Below are 13,984 nucleotides of genomic sequence, written 5' to 3'. Positions count from 1 at the left end.
GAGAGGTCCGGGAGCAGATGTGCTGGAGGAGCTGGTTGACATTGACTGAAATTGACTGAAATGGGAGCAGAGGTGAGATAACCAGAGGCCTTTATCAGCATTTTACTGACCCCATTAAAAAAAAAAAAAACAACAAATTTTTTCGACTTTTTCTTCTGATGCCTCTAAAATGATCCCTGACCCCTTGTCCCAGGTTCCGCCTCACATATTTCTAATGACCTTAACACTTGACAATAACACAAGAAAAACCCGCTAACTGCTGAAAAGGACCTTCTCTATGCTTCCCTTGGAGCTCTCGTTGGACGTTATTGTTCATTGTAAGAAGCAGGTCATTAAATGTTCTGTTTTTTTTTTTTTTTTTATTATATGTACATGTTGGACGAATGAACCTCTCAAACATGTTGCCCTTCTTTTTAAAGCATTGCATCATCACAGCCATGACCCCAACCTTTCCTTCGCTCCCATCAGACGTCCCAAAGCTGCGAAGGGTCACACCACAATAAAACCAAGTCTCTGTCAAAATAAGCTGCCTGCACAGAGGCCTACTGGGTCATTTAATTCCCAAGAGCGCGGTCTACAGACAGTTTGCACTTTTAGCTGCAAAGCAAAAAATAGGAGCTTCATAATTATGGCATCATCACAGACAAGTCGTCATGAAGTAAGAATGTACTCGTTGGGTGCGAGGGATAATAGAGAAGTGCTATGTTTGACAACATGAGGTCAACTTTAGTCAGTATATCTACTTTTTTTTTTTTTTTTTAGGAGGCAGTCTCAATTTCAAAAATTGCAGGAACGACAAAAGTTCAAAGCTTCACACCCCTTTTATGTATTTAACCAGCCGAAAAGACACACATCCTCCCAAAAGAGAACGCTTTCACACAAGAAATCTACTGTAGCGATATGAACATGGCAGCACATCATTGTCAACACTGTGCAAGTCCAAATAATGTGAATATTGAAGTTTTCAGGGACAATAAACTTCGACCTGCAGTATATTATTCACTAAGAGTTAACAGCGAATGAAATTAAAGTGAAACTTAAATTACCCTCCTGTCTGCAAAGAGATGTTTTTATTTTATTTTATTTTATTGCTCTTAAGAAGAAGATGGCCGGGCTGCAGGTGAAAATGTTTAATCAGCTTTTGATATAAAGTCACTCATGGAGGAAGGTGCGGAGCGGGCCGTGTGTGCGTTCTATTACAAATCAGCATGGCCTTTCTGTCGGAGCTGACAGTGAAGGTTTTGTAAAGGCTGATGCTATCAAGCAGTGATGGGTTTCCACTCATCTAACTCATTGTGAAGCACTGTCAGCAACCGCACAATCATAGTCACCGCTGAGCACAATGTGTGTTACAAGTGATATGCTGATCCGCTTCTTTTAAAGTGTAATACCAGCCTTTCTGACATGTGGCTGTGATGTGTCCATTGATAGGCATTCATCTTTAAGTAGTTACTGAACTGAGTAATGAAATTAATCGTCAGAGCAGCTGCTCTCAGAGAAAGGCTCACGTCCCATCCTTGTTCAAACATTCAATGGTACTACAGCGATACATCCATCAAGAGGAAGAGGCAGAGATATTTATTTTCCCCACTGACAGCAGCCCCAATACATACAAGAACATGATACATCCATGATAACTCAAAAGATAAACATTGCCTTCCTCGACTAAAATTGTTATCAGTCACTGACAGTAAATAGGCCTAAATTAAAACACACCCAAATAAATGAGTGCTGGTAAACATAGGAAGACGATGAAAGTGTAAATTGAGTAAGCTGAACCAAAACAAACAAACAAAAAACCTGAATAAGTTATAACAAGAACAGGACAAAAAAAAATTTTCAAGACATATAATAATACATTTGCTTAATTAACCTTAATTTCAGGTTATTTTTTAAATTCTCTGCCACCAAGTCGTCTTCCTGCGTTAGTTACCTAACAAGAGCTTCAGCCACTGCAGCAGTTTCATTCATTTCAATGAAGTTTCGATTTGAATTCATGACATTTCCTCTAGACCAGAAATAATAACACTAGCTTTGTAGCATTATCAAAATGAACGTAACACCATATGGCCAGTACCAGTATGCAAACAAAGTTACCAACCAGCCAGTGATGACTGATCAGCATCGATCAGGAAGCGTCGGAGCTACTGCTGCTCGGCATCTGATGACACTTATGGGTAGCATACGTTTATAGCGACTTTAAAGGCTAGTGATAATTATCTGTCCGCCTTCTTGTCAAAAATAAGTTAATCCTGCTTTTATAAACAATGGAACGACACGATTAAATGGAATCTTACACATTATTATTATGCTGCTGAAACATTTTCTTAATATTATTTACTTTTTAACAGTCTCCATGAGTTAATCAGAGTGAAGTGTGCCACGTTTTTTTTTACTATTCATAGTCATATAATGACTGAAATCCACCATGGAAGACCTCATATCTAATTACTGATTGGCCTATGTTCTGATTCTCACAAGCATCTAATTGACAAACAGATCAACCAGAGTCTAAGTGTGACTGCTGCTGTCACGCTGTCTCACAGAGGGTCTTTACTTCTAACATGTCTTGAACAAACATTGAAGTCAGTTAATTAAGAATAAATTGATAGAATTATTTGTATGGAAAAGCCAAGTTTCAGATCATCAAATCTTTGTAGATTGTTTTTGTTATTTTGTTTTTTGTTTTTTTTTCCAAATTCATTTTTGTATTTGGCAGACTGAGAACCTTTTGTAGAGAAAAACGTCTGGTGAGGTTTCAGCGGATGAACAAATTTTTTTTTAAGTTAAATATAGGCAAGATGTCCCAGTTACTGAGAAATATATCCAGCCTTCAAGACCAAATTATAAAGCATTGAACATTTGACAATTACAGCATTACATAAATACTACGGTTGTTATGGAGACACGATGAATCACCAGGAGATGAATTGTCTCTTTCCTTCCTGAATTGGCTGTTAGACTGAAAAACAGATGCCTGCTTGAAGCTAAAAAACAACATCCAGCTGCAGCCTGTCGTGAGTAGAATAAGAGGCTGTAAAAACAAGATTTATTATAGAGTCATTGCTCTTTATCTCACTATTTTATTATAAAAACATATGTATCTTGTCTTTAATTTCACCTATGAACATTTTTTTTTACAATATTAAAGTAATTGTGGGCTAGTTTTTCTGTCAGCTGTACGTTTTCTTCTGTAAATTATAGCTACAACTGTTATCACGGGATTAAGAGATGATGGCGTCCCCTTTGATGTGTGCTTTCTTGAGAACAGCCATTCATCCTTGGTTGTTTCATATTTATATACACCAAGTTTAAGAACAAAGCCTCTGCTTTAAAATGTTCTTCAAGCGAAATTTTGGAATATCAAACTGACATTATGCTTTCATGTATAATTTCCCATGTTCACCCCAAACTCTTCAGCAATCTCAATGAATGTACCGATGTGTAAATAAGTTCTGCATCGGGGCATTTCCACCTTTTTTCGAAATGCACCAAGAACTTCCTGTTCCTTCTCCTCTCCCGACATCACACTGCCAGCCAAGTATTTCGAAGCCTAAGTCCCCTTCAATAGCCGCTGTGTGTTGGACTCATCTCTGGTGTGCCAAAGGGGATTATGGTTAATGGAGCTGTCCAATACAGAGGCAGAATTAGCCCTTACCGATCTTCCTGTGTGGTTTGAGCACAGGTTCATTGTGTGTCTGCGGCTGGAAGCAATAAAAAGAGATGAGATTTGGAAGTGGGAGGATTTTTCTAGTCTGGCAGCTGAAGGAATAGGCCTGTTTTATGTTTGAGCTATTCAAGCTAACAATGAGCAGCCAGGCTGTTTTGTGTGGCAGAGGAAAAGTCAGAAAAAATGTTCAAAGGCATCTGGGTGCCTGTAGTAAATTTATTATACATTATTGCAACACAAGCTTGAGGCTTGAGGCAGACTGAAGTACCTGTGTAGTCCAAAAAATAAATGACCATTTCAGTATCCATTAAATGTTTTCTTTTCTTCTCAAACAACCAATATGAAACTATTTTGTGCCTATAGTGAAATTTAAGATTGATAAAATCATATGCTTTTAAAATGTGGCATAATTATTTGCTTTTCCAGCAGAAAATGAATTCCTTTAGATGAAGACATAATAAAGATCTTTCATACATGACTCCGAACACCTACTATGTCAAGCATCATTGTTGTTGTTCTTTTTGCTTTTGCCAAGCTCAGCTTTCCAGACAGCCTTTCTCCCCTGAACCTAATCCCTGACTTCATCCACCAATCAAATCTTTTATAGTCATAGATGACCAAAGCCATAAATGAGCGAAGTTGAGGATCTAGTACGTCGGCCGAAATGGGTAGGATTTGTACACAGGGTGAGAGGAAGGTCTGTCTTTGTTGCATAAGGTTATAGAGTCTCCTGAGATGTGAATCCATGCAGCTTAAAACCATAAATTAACAGCAGCTAGCCTGCTCTCTCCACGCCCAAATTGATTTTCATTCATTCGTTCATCTTCCACCACTTATCCAGTTCTGGGTCACAGGGGGGTGCTGGAGCCAATCCCAGCTCACCCTTGGTGAGGGTGGGGTCACCCTGGACAGGTCACCAGTCCATCACGGGGCCAACAAAGAGACAGACAAAGACCAACAACCACTCACATTCAGACCTATGGACAATTTAGAGTCATCAATCAACATAAACATGATGTCTGGGAAGGAAATCAAACCTACAACCTTCTTGTGGTGGGGCAACAGAGCTAACCACTATGCCACCAAGCTGGCCCCCCAGCTGCTATTTTGCTGCCAGTGGGGTTGTGCTGGCCGATGGCTGAATATTCACTTAAAAATCCCCAAATGTTCCTAAAACTAACCAAATAACTCTTCATGTTTAAGTAATCTTAATGCGTCACAACACAACATGAAACACTGAGATGAAAACTGCTTTATTAATTAACCAGTTAGCTCAGACAAGTAATAGACCGCAAGCTCATTATTGTAGTGTGGATTTGTTTGTGTTATGATCTGCTAAAAAGGGTCGGTCTCATTCTAGTGATGCACGATGTTGTTGTTCTCTCTGTGGTGTAGGTGTGGTGCATTTGCTCGATCAGTGATATTGGAAACAGGTGTGTGTCATTAGCTTCTCTACGCGGTGACTGATGGGCCACTGCTGAGTGGTCGAAGAGGGCTAATACTGATCTGCAGCTAATGGCCTCCTGTTGGAGTTGGTGCGCTCATGGATTCAAACGTGCACCCATAGGTAACTGGTGATTAAAGCAGAAAATGTGTATTATTTTTTATTCTTAGCACCTGTATAGATAAGCCTCTTCTCTCCCGAGATGAAGGAAGTTTGCAGATGAGACACCAGCCTCAGCTGAAGGAGTGGCTGGCAGATTGCTGTGAGGTTCACCTTCCTTTGATTTTGTTTTACTCTCTCAGTTTTAATTTGCTTTTGCCAAACATCACTGGGTTTGAATTTCATCTGTACCATGAGTTTTGTTTTTCAATAAACACTCCATCCTCCTTTACATCTTCATATAGTGCTGCGATGCATTCATTCATCTATCATCCTTCTATCTATCAGTTATCGATCGTTATCCATCTCTCTCTTCCGAGCTGGGTCACGAGGGAGGCTTGATCCAATCCCACCTGGCCCACCTTGGGTGAGGGGAGAATAAACCCTGGACATGTCGCCACTGTATCACAGGGCTGACATATAGAGACAAAGAGTGATTCATGCTCACATTCACACCCACAATAGAGCAGTTGTTATGCATGTCTTTGGACTGTGGGTGAAGCCAGTGGCCTTTGAGAACTGAGTGACGTCAGGTATGGAGATGGCCCAAACCCAGGATTATGACACATGACGATGAGACAAGAGGGCCGACCACTGAATGCCAACCCCATTGTAGGTAACCTAAAGACGTGATGTGATATAAAATATCAGATCCAGCGAAAATAGTGACATTATTGAACTCATATGAAATCATCACACAAGATTGGGTTCTTGCGTGCAGCAAAATAGTTAGGTTCCCTTGTATTTATTGATTCTGTTTATTTTTCGTGCCTCAGTCAGTAAACACATATAATCCAAATTCTGTGTTTGTGTTGTGTTTTGCCTGCAGTGAGTGTGTCATTCAACAAAAAGGACAAAAAAGGTGTTGATCCAAACTGACATTTAAAGTTGTTACATCAGCGCAGAATATGCATCCAAGCGTTCACTGATAATCTGTCACTGTCTCCTGCTGCTGGATTTGAAAAAGCGAAGAAGAAGGGACTGCTGTGACACTGAATAACTCCCAGAAACACAGTTAAGTGTGACGTTCAACTTCACCTTGCTTTGGTTCAAGTGCTTCCCAAAAAGGTGTGACAGTGTCTGGACTTAGTGATTTTTTCCTTTTTTTTTGATAGATCAGGGCAGCTTTGCTGTTTTTTTTTTTTCCCCAGATTTATTTTTACGCATTTTAAGATCTACTTCGATCAGTTTTTATTATGAAATTCATGGCTTTTAATTTTAGCTGTGATGGAGAGGAGTGCATGTTTCATGACATTAACTGGCTGAAGAACTCATCTGTTGTGCACACAGTAGTTCCTCTGAGGGCCGATACTGGGCTTTAATTGATTCTCACTCTTTCTTGGGAAGAGTCACAACAACAGCGGAAATCTGATCGTTGACTTGGCGTCCCTACATGGCAGGTGGAGCACAAAGGTAATGTTGGGTCACCAGCTGTCATCAAGGTACCAGTGGGAATTTGAGCTTTTCCTGAAACTCCGGTTCTAATTGTGGCCTTTTTAAAATGTATTTACAGGATGTCTTATCTCCACCGAAGATGAATCATGATCTGAAATAAACAACTTGGCAGTAAAATAAATAAAGGTAAGAGCATCTGGAACATACATAAACTTCCATCTTGTGTAAACAGTCCTTGTGATGTGGAGGGATTCAAGAAGTGCTACTCTGCTTAAGAGGTCCAGACAGTTAAATCAACAAAAAATGATGATTGTGAAGGTGAAGGCAGTTTTTGTTAGACAAGACAAGACAAGAGAGAGAAACTGTGTTTTAAAAAGATTATGCAACCAGGGCTCACCACAGAGGAGAAATTGTACAGGGCCGTACAGTATTTACTGTGTGTGGAGTAGGTGGTGAAGCCTAATGGCAGTGCATTAAAGACCTCCAGTAAAAAGGTACTTAAATGAACCGCTTCACTTTTAATTATAGACGATTCACTCAAGAAAGCTTTGGCGGAGCACAGCAGAGCATCTCCACCACAGATATAAGAAAAAGATTTCAACAAAGCTGCTGCTGACTTCTTGTGATTTTGTTTTGTCTGGGGATGAATGAAATCCATCAGAAATGTTTTCTTTGTTTTTTATTTCTCTTGATAAGAAAGTTGAAGTGCAAACCAGACAGACTGAAGATTGCACCTGACATACACTGCACAGAGAGATAGTAAGAGTACAGAGCCTCACAAATAGATACTTAAACAGATACAAACTGAATTGAATGATTGCAGCATTATTTTTCACCATTGCTGCAATAAGACTATAGTGAGGCGGGAGACAGAAATCTCAGCATGTGAACAGGACTTTGATTATTCTGGCACCCACTCCATGTAGCATTTGAATAATGTTTTCAGAATAAGAAAATGATTTATGCATTTAGCTTCATCAAAACAAAATGGCTGCTTGAGAAATGCCACCCATCCTACCCATTTAGGCCTCTTTTCTTCGGAAGGAAGGAACAATGCAATTTTGTTTTGTTTTTTTTTGGATCCTCTCATGGAAAAATATTTCCTTCTTAAGAATATAAGATCTTTACTTCCTCCTCTTCTTCTTCTTCTGGTTATTATTTATAACACACAATGCATTTAAATGGCATTTTCTACCTGCTTACCTTTACTCTTGAGACCTGAGTTCAAGAAAATCTTTCTTGCCTCATAGTACAAAGAGAAGATTTACTGGAGACAGTTAGGTTAGGTGACAAATATGATTGAATACAGATGCACTGCATGGCGCAATTAAGTAATTAATTTCTAATTAGACTCTACAGCAGGAAAGAAAATTATGAGCAGGCTGAGGTAAGTCTGATTGTGGCAAAAGGTGGCAAAAGAAATACATCTAAATGACTTAGGATGAAGTCATGTCAGCATTTTACTACCATGGCTTGGGTCCACTTGGCAATCTGAGTGCAGAAACAAGAGAGGGCAAGTTGGTTGGTCATAGACATTGGGAATGAACTGAGTGGGCTGGATGGCTGGAGGGTTCCTAGGGCTGAGAGATGAGGAGCTGAGGGAGGTAGACATCAGGATGGAGGTTTGAGCTGGAGAGTAGACTGGGGGTTTTTGTTCAGCCAGGCAAAGTGAATGCTCCAGCTCGGGCAGCAGAATGAATCCAGGAGGAGATTCAGCAGGAGGGAGAAATTTGGATGCTATAGTAAGAAAAAGAAAAGCGTAAACCAAAAGCTAATCGTTGAGAGCTCCAGAATAGCAGTGACCAATTGTTTGATAAAGTAGTGGAACCAGGCATTTACGGCAGGGTGAGCACCCGTAGCCTTGACCTCCCATAGAGCTTTCAACACTGTGACAGTCAAACACACATACAGGTGCTCAAAGAGAAGAATAAGAAGAGAAGAGGAGCGGCTACCAGGGAGGAGACAGTTTTGGCACAAGTGGGGGGTTCTGAGGGACCACCTTCATCCTGAGATGACACATTTCTGCCTTGATATTAGCGGTTAACAACGTCTTCATCAATACCAGATCAGGGGCCATTTATGGTTTAAACAGTCTGTAAATGAGATTTTAACTATACAGCGGCAAATAAATATCTAAAATAAAATATCATAAATATACCTCCTGAGCAGAGAATGAATCCAATGCATGTGCTGTAATCATAGGCTGCAGGTTGCTCTCATCTTATTTTATTATCTGTCAGGGTCGCCGGAGCCAAACCCAGCTATGTGTTGTACAGCCTGGATCTCTCAAATAAACCCGAACAGACATGTCCGATGGAGCAGTACCCGGAGGGCACCCATTCAGGCTGGGGGCGAACAACTCCACAAAGAGAGGCTCCAGGTCTGGGAATCGAACCCAGAACCACCAGGTCAGCATGCCACTCATGTGTGTGATAAACCCAGCCCCCTCCCGTTGGAATACCCCGCCCATTCATGTCAGGTAGACTCACCTCCACCGGCAGATAAGAGCAGAGGCGGAACAAGTCCAAAGTCGGATCTCTACATTTGTCCCCTCCTTGGAGCCGGTGGGGGGGTGTCAACCGATTTGGTTCCCCCCAAATTCCTGTTCCCCTTTACACAGATTTACTGCTGAGTCGTGCTAGTTGCTATGTTACCGTGCGTACTTAAGGAAGAAACACAAATAGAAACACAGCTGAGTGTACGGAAAGCAAAATGGAACGAGCCAATGTGTAGGTTACTGGTATGGTATTTATTATATAACAAAATAAATTGAGAATGCATTTGTTCAGCCATTCTTTGTCAGCATCAGCATATACACAAGAAAAATCCAGCAACAAAGCGTGGTATTTATTTACTCAGAAAAATTATAAACAAGTCAACAGGCGTGGACTCGGAGCTAAGAAGACGTCACGTGGGATGCTGGAGCCAATAGCAGCCCACTGTGGGTGGTACGTCATCACCTGCAGCTGGATCCCTCTCCGTCTCTTCCTTTCTGATGGAGCTCCCAAACGCAGCCTTTTCTGTCAAAGATAAGATTTTGTGTCGGGCTTTAATACAAGCCAGGCTAATGGACATTAGCATTAGAGCTGGCCAGTTAGCTTACGTTACAAGCTAACGGCCCTGTTTCTTACCTTGCTCTACGTTTCTCGTCCCAAATTGACCGTCACAGCCTTTTTAAAAAATATTTGTATAGAAAATTTCTCAACCCTCTATTTTCTTATCCTTCTTTCTTTTCCTTTCTGACTGATGCTGACCGGACATTTTCCTACCGAACTTCAGACAACAGGCTAGCATAGCAACAGTAACCAATGGGGGCGGGGCTTAGCGAAGGATCGGTGGCCAAACCATTTGTTGTGGGGGGGTTACAATTAGGAAGAAAACAAGTTAATATACTGAAATATTACATAATCTTTCACTAAAATAGTTCATCTCAGTGGGTGGCTTGTTTGCTTTACTGGTCTATAGTCTGTGGACGTGTCCTGTCTAGTCTCGGTCCGTTCCTGGAGGGGTGCCAGACCGGTCTGGTCTGGTTCGGCCTAGGTCCTGGGGGGGTCGCCGTATCTGCATTAGCCCAGTCCATTACTCGCAACCAATTGACTCCATAGACATGGTCAGGTGCCCACACCGGGAATGGACCTTTACATACATACACATTACATACATATTTAACATTACATACAACATTACAGTAAATCATACCATTACATTTACATCATATATACATATTAACATTATCATCACTAACCCCGGTTACATTACATTGTACATTAACATCATCTTCCCTAGCCAGGAATCGAACCCCTCCCACCTAGGTGCGGGGCGGCAGCATTGCCGCTGCGCCACAGCGCTGCTCGAATCGCAGCACACATTTGCGCTACTTCACCATTTCACATTTACGTCACCTGACCTAACCGTGATGACGTACCACCCAGAGTGGGCTGCGATTGGCTCCAGCATCCCACGTGACCTCTTCGTTGAGCTCCGAGTCCACGCCTGTTGACTTGTTTATAATTTTTATGAGTAAATAAACATCACGCTTTGTTGCTGAATTTTTCTTGTGTATATGCTACAGTTTAACTGGTTGATCGATCAATGATAATTATGTAGACCTATAGCCTATTTTATGGGCATGTCGTGCAAGAGATAACATAAAATGTGTAGGCTTTCAGGAAAAAAATATTTTTAAGTGTTCAGTGAATGGATCATTGACTTTCGTATAAATCACGTACTTACCTGGAACCAACCCAGGACATAAACTAATTCCCAACCCAGTTTCCCAAAGGGCGGCCAGGATGAGCGTTTGTCATGTGAGTGTATGTTCATTATGGTAAAATGGTAAACTTGTGTTCAACGAGTTCGTGAATTATGAAACATACGGACACTGTCCGGTGGGTGTTTCCGAGGAGCAGAAATATGTCATTCGCAGGCGCTCCGCCCGTTTCCAAATGAACGGTAAGCAATAGTAACGTTATACGTCAAAAATAATGTCATCAGTTCGTCAGCCGAGCATGCTAACCAGTTAGCTAACCAGTTAGCTAGCAGTCCATTTCGAAGCGACGAACTAGTGTAAGTGATCCGGCAGTGAGGTTTACTTAACGTAGGCTACTCTCGCACAGCTATGATAGCTGGTATCCATTTACACAAAGATTGACAAAGAATGGCCGAACAAATGCATTCTCAATTTATTTTGTTATATAATAAATACCATACCAGCAACCTACACATTGGCTTGTTCCATTGCGCTTTCCGTACACCCAGCCGTACGCACGGTAGCTTAGCAACGACGCACGACTCAGTACGCAGTAAATCAGCGTAAAGGGGAACAGGAATTTGGGGGGAACCAAATCGGTTGACACACCGGTTCTGGTCTGGGTTTTTCCCAGGTGGAAGCTCCTACAGATTTCCATCTTGACTCTCAGCTTTTGGCATTTTTTCTCCTCCTGTGTGTGTGAGTAACTTTGTAAATGTTAGTTGTGTGTTTTCATCACTAACGGCCGCAGCAGCTCGTTAGCGATCTTAGCTAACATGCTAACGTGTGGAGCAGGTGTTGCTGTTGCTAGCTGGCTACTAGTTATAGCGGTGTTATTTATTTCTTATTTATTCATTCGTTCGTTTGTTTGTTTGTTTGTTGTTGTTGTTCTGTTTCTTGTTGTGTGTTTAGTGGCCATTATTTCCGGACTCCGTTCCTCTTTAGTGCTGGGGGTATCTATTCTATGGTATCAATATATTGTTACTGACATGCGACTCATGTGAGAATCGATTACTCTAAAAAAAGTATTGCTATTAATTAATGAACGGGAAATGAAAGCGGATATGTCACTATGGAGACATTTTGGCGAACTTACTTCAGGGCTTTTATCCCGAAACACCCCCTGCAGCATAAACTTGAACTCGTCCATGCTTGTCACGTGACCGGAAGACGGGTTAGCTTTAAATGTTTTTAGCCTGTTAAGCGACAATTCAGCATCTGTCTGATTAGAGAACACGAAAGGAGAAATCTGGGAGAAAAAGGAGTGTGGTATGGTTGGGTGGGGGGCTTAGACAACGTGTAGTGTTTATGTGAGAGGAATTGTCATGTGACTTGTCTTGAACTGTTAAAATAAAAATCACCCATCATTACTGAGAAGTTGTAGGAAGTGGCGGCAGATAATATGTTGCATTTAGCAGGAAAATTAGTCCATAATAGTCCATAATGTGTGGACTATCATTGTAAAAAAATGATGTAGACACGGGCTTGAAGGTAAAGCCAATGCAGAAGTGTGTTGAACCTTGGTTATATTTAATAAGGCTCAGGTCAGACACTGGTTGTAGAAAGAAATCCATTTGTATAGAAGTCTATGATGAAATGCTTGTCTTTCTCATATGTTTGATAAACTCAGTAATTTTATTCCCAAAGACGTCATGGTCTCAGTTTCTCATTTCAAGTCTTCTTCACTACAACATGACGCTTAAATTTCAAATTACAGTCCCACTCAACTACAGAGCTGGTCAGATCTACCGTCATCTCCAGCTTTTCCAATACGGTTGTTTCTGCTTCCACTTGATATGAAGCGGTGAGAATCATATGCTGTAGTCTTTGCTGCTCCTAGATCCAATATAATTGAAGGCCTCATAGGATTTTGGGACTGCTGTGGACCTTCATGGAGGAGTCGAGTAGAATCAATGCCGAAGTGCATGGTCGCTTTTCTGAAAGCATGTGGTATTTATGTTCATTTTTCAATGCATTTTCTTCTTCCTTTCCCTTTTTGCCGTATTAATGTGCTGGCTATCCAAATCTATTTTTTTTTTTTTCCCCCTTTTTCACAGCTGTTTTGCCGACTGAAATTGACTATGAACATGTCCAATCAAGGTATCATTCATGTTGGGCAGTGAATTGTTCTACAGATATTTTGCCATCTGACACTATTTAGACATTTGTATGTCTAAAAGCAGGCATTTAGAAGTTAAAGCTTGTGCCAAATATTTCAAGCAGAATCTACAGTTGGTACACAGTTTCACAGCATGTTGTGGGTTTTCTTTGAAACAACACAGCCCTCCTGTCACTCTAAATCTGAGTAGTCCAGCAGTGCAAAAAATTAAGGCACATATAGGGCACATATTGTGATTTCCTTAAAGCAAAGGACAAGTTAAAACCTTAGAAGCCCTTTCTTTCAAAAAACAGCAATCAGAACCTTCCATCCAGAAAATGCTCAACTCAACCACAACGTCTTTTATCTTGTCAGCGTTCCTGTGTGTAAAACACGACAGACTAGCTAATCTATCGAGAGCAAACGAGCTGGATGCATTTCCCCAATGCCAGTGTTTTTCATACCTCTTGAGCTGTCTGCTTTCAAAGTGTCTACCGGCCTCTTCAGCTTTGTTTGTAGTGGCATTGGCAATTAAATCACAGTGGTCCAACAACTTCAGTCAGAAATGTCAAGTTATTCTTTGCTGATTGACTAGCTCTGCTGACAGTCTTTAACAGGATGTGTCAGACGGAGCTCCAGCTGCAGAGAATGTTGAGTAGCTCAGTTTATCCTTAAAATGATTAAGCTTCAGTGACTCTCCATCTATCTCTCCCTCTCTCATGTCATTTCAGCTCCGCATCCCCACCCCCCTCAGGTTTAATTCTCTCTCCAGTGGGAGTTGCATGTCTTGTAAGGGGACTATGTAACAGTGGGAGTTGATTTAATCAGCATCATGCTTGGGTAAGGCAACCATTTCTCAGCCAGTCCACTCACTGACCTCCAGGTAGCGTTTGTGTGTGTGTGTGTGTGTGTGTGTGTGTGTGTGTGTGTGTGTGTGTGTGTGAGACGCAGCAGATTGATAGGAGTTAT

Source organism: Echeneis naucrates, chromosome 10, assembly GCF_900963305.1.
Source record: "Echeneis naucrates chromosome 10, fEcheNa1.1, whole genome shotgun sequence".
Lineage (NCBI taxonomy): Eukaryota > Metazoa > Chordata > Actinopteri > Carangiformes > Echeneidae > Echeneis > Echeneis naucrates.
Note: the sequence above shows the minus strand (reverse complement) of the source record.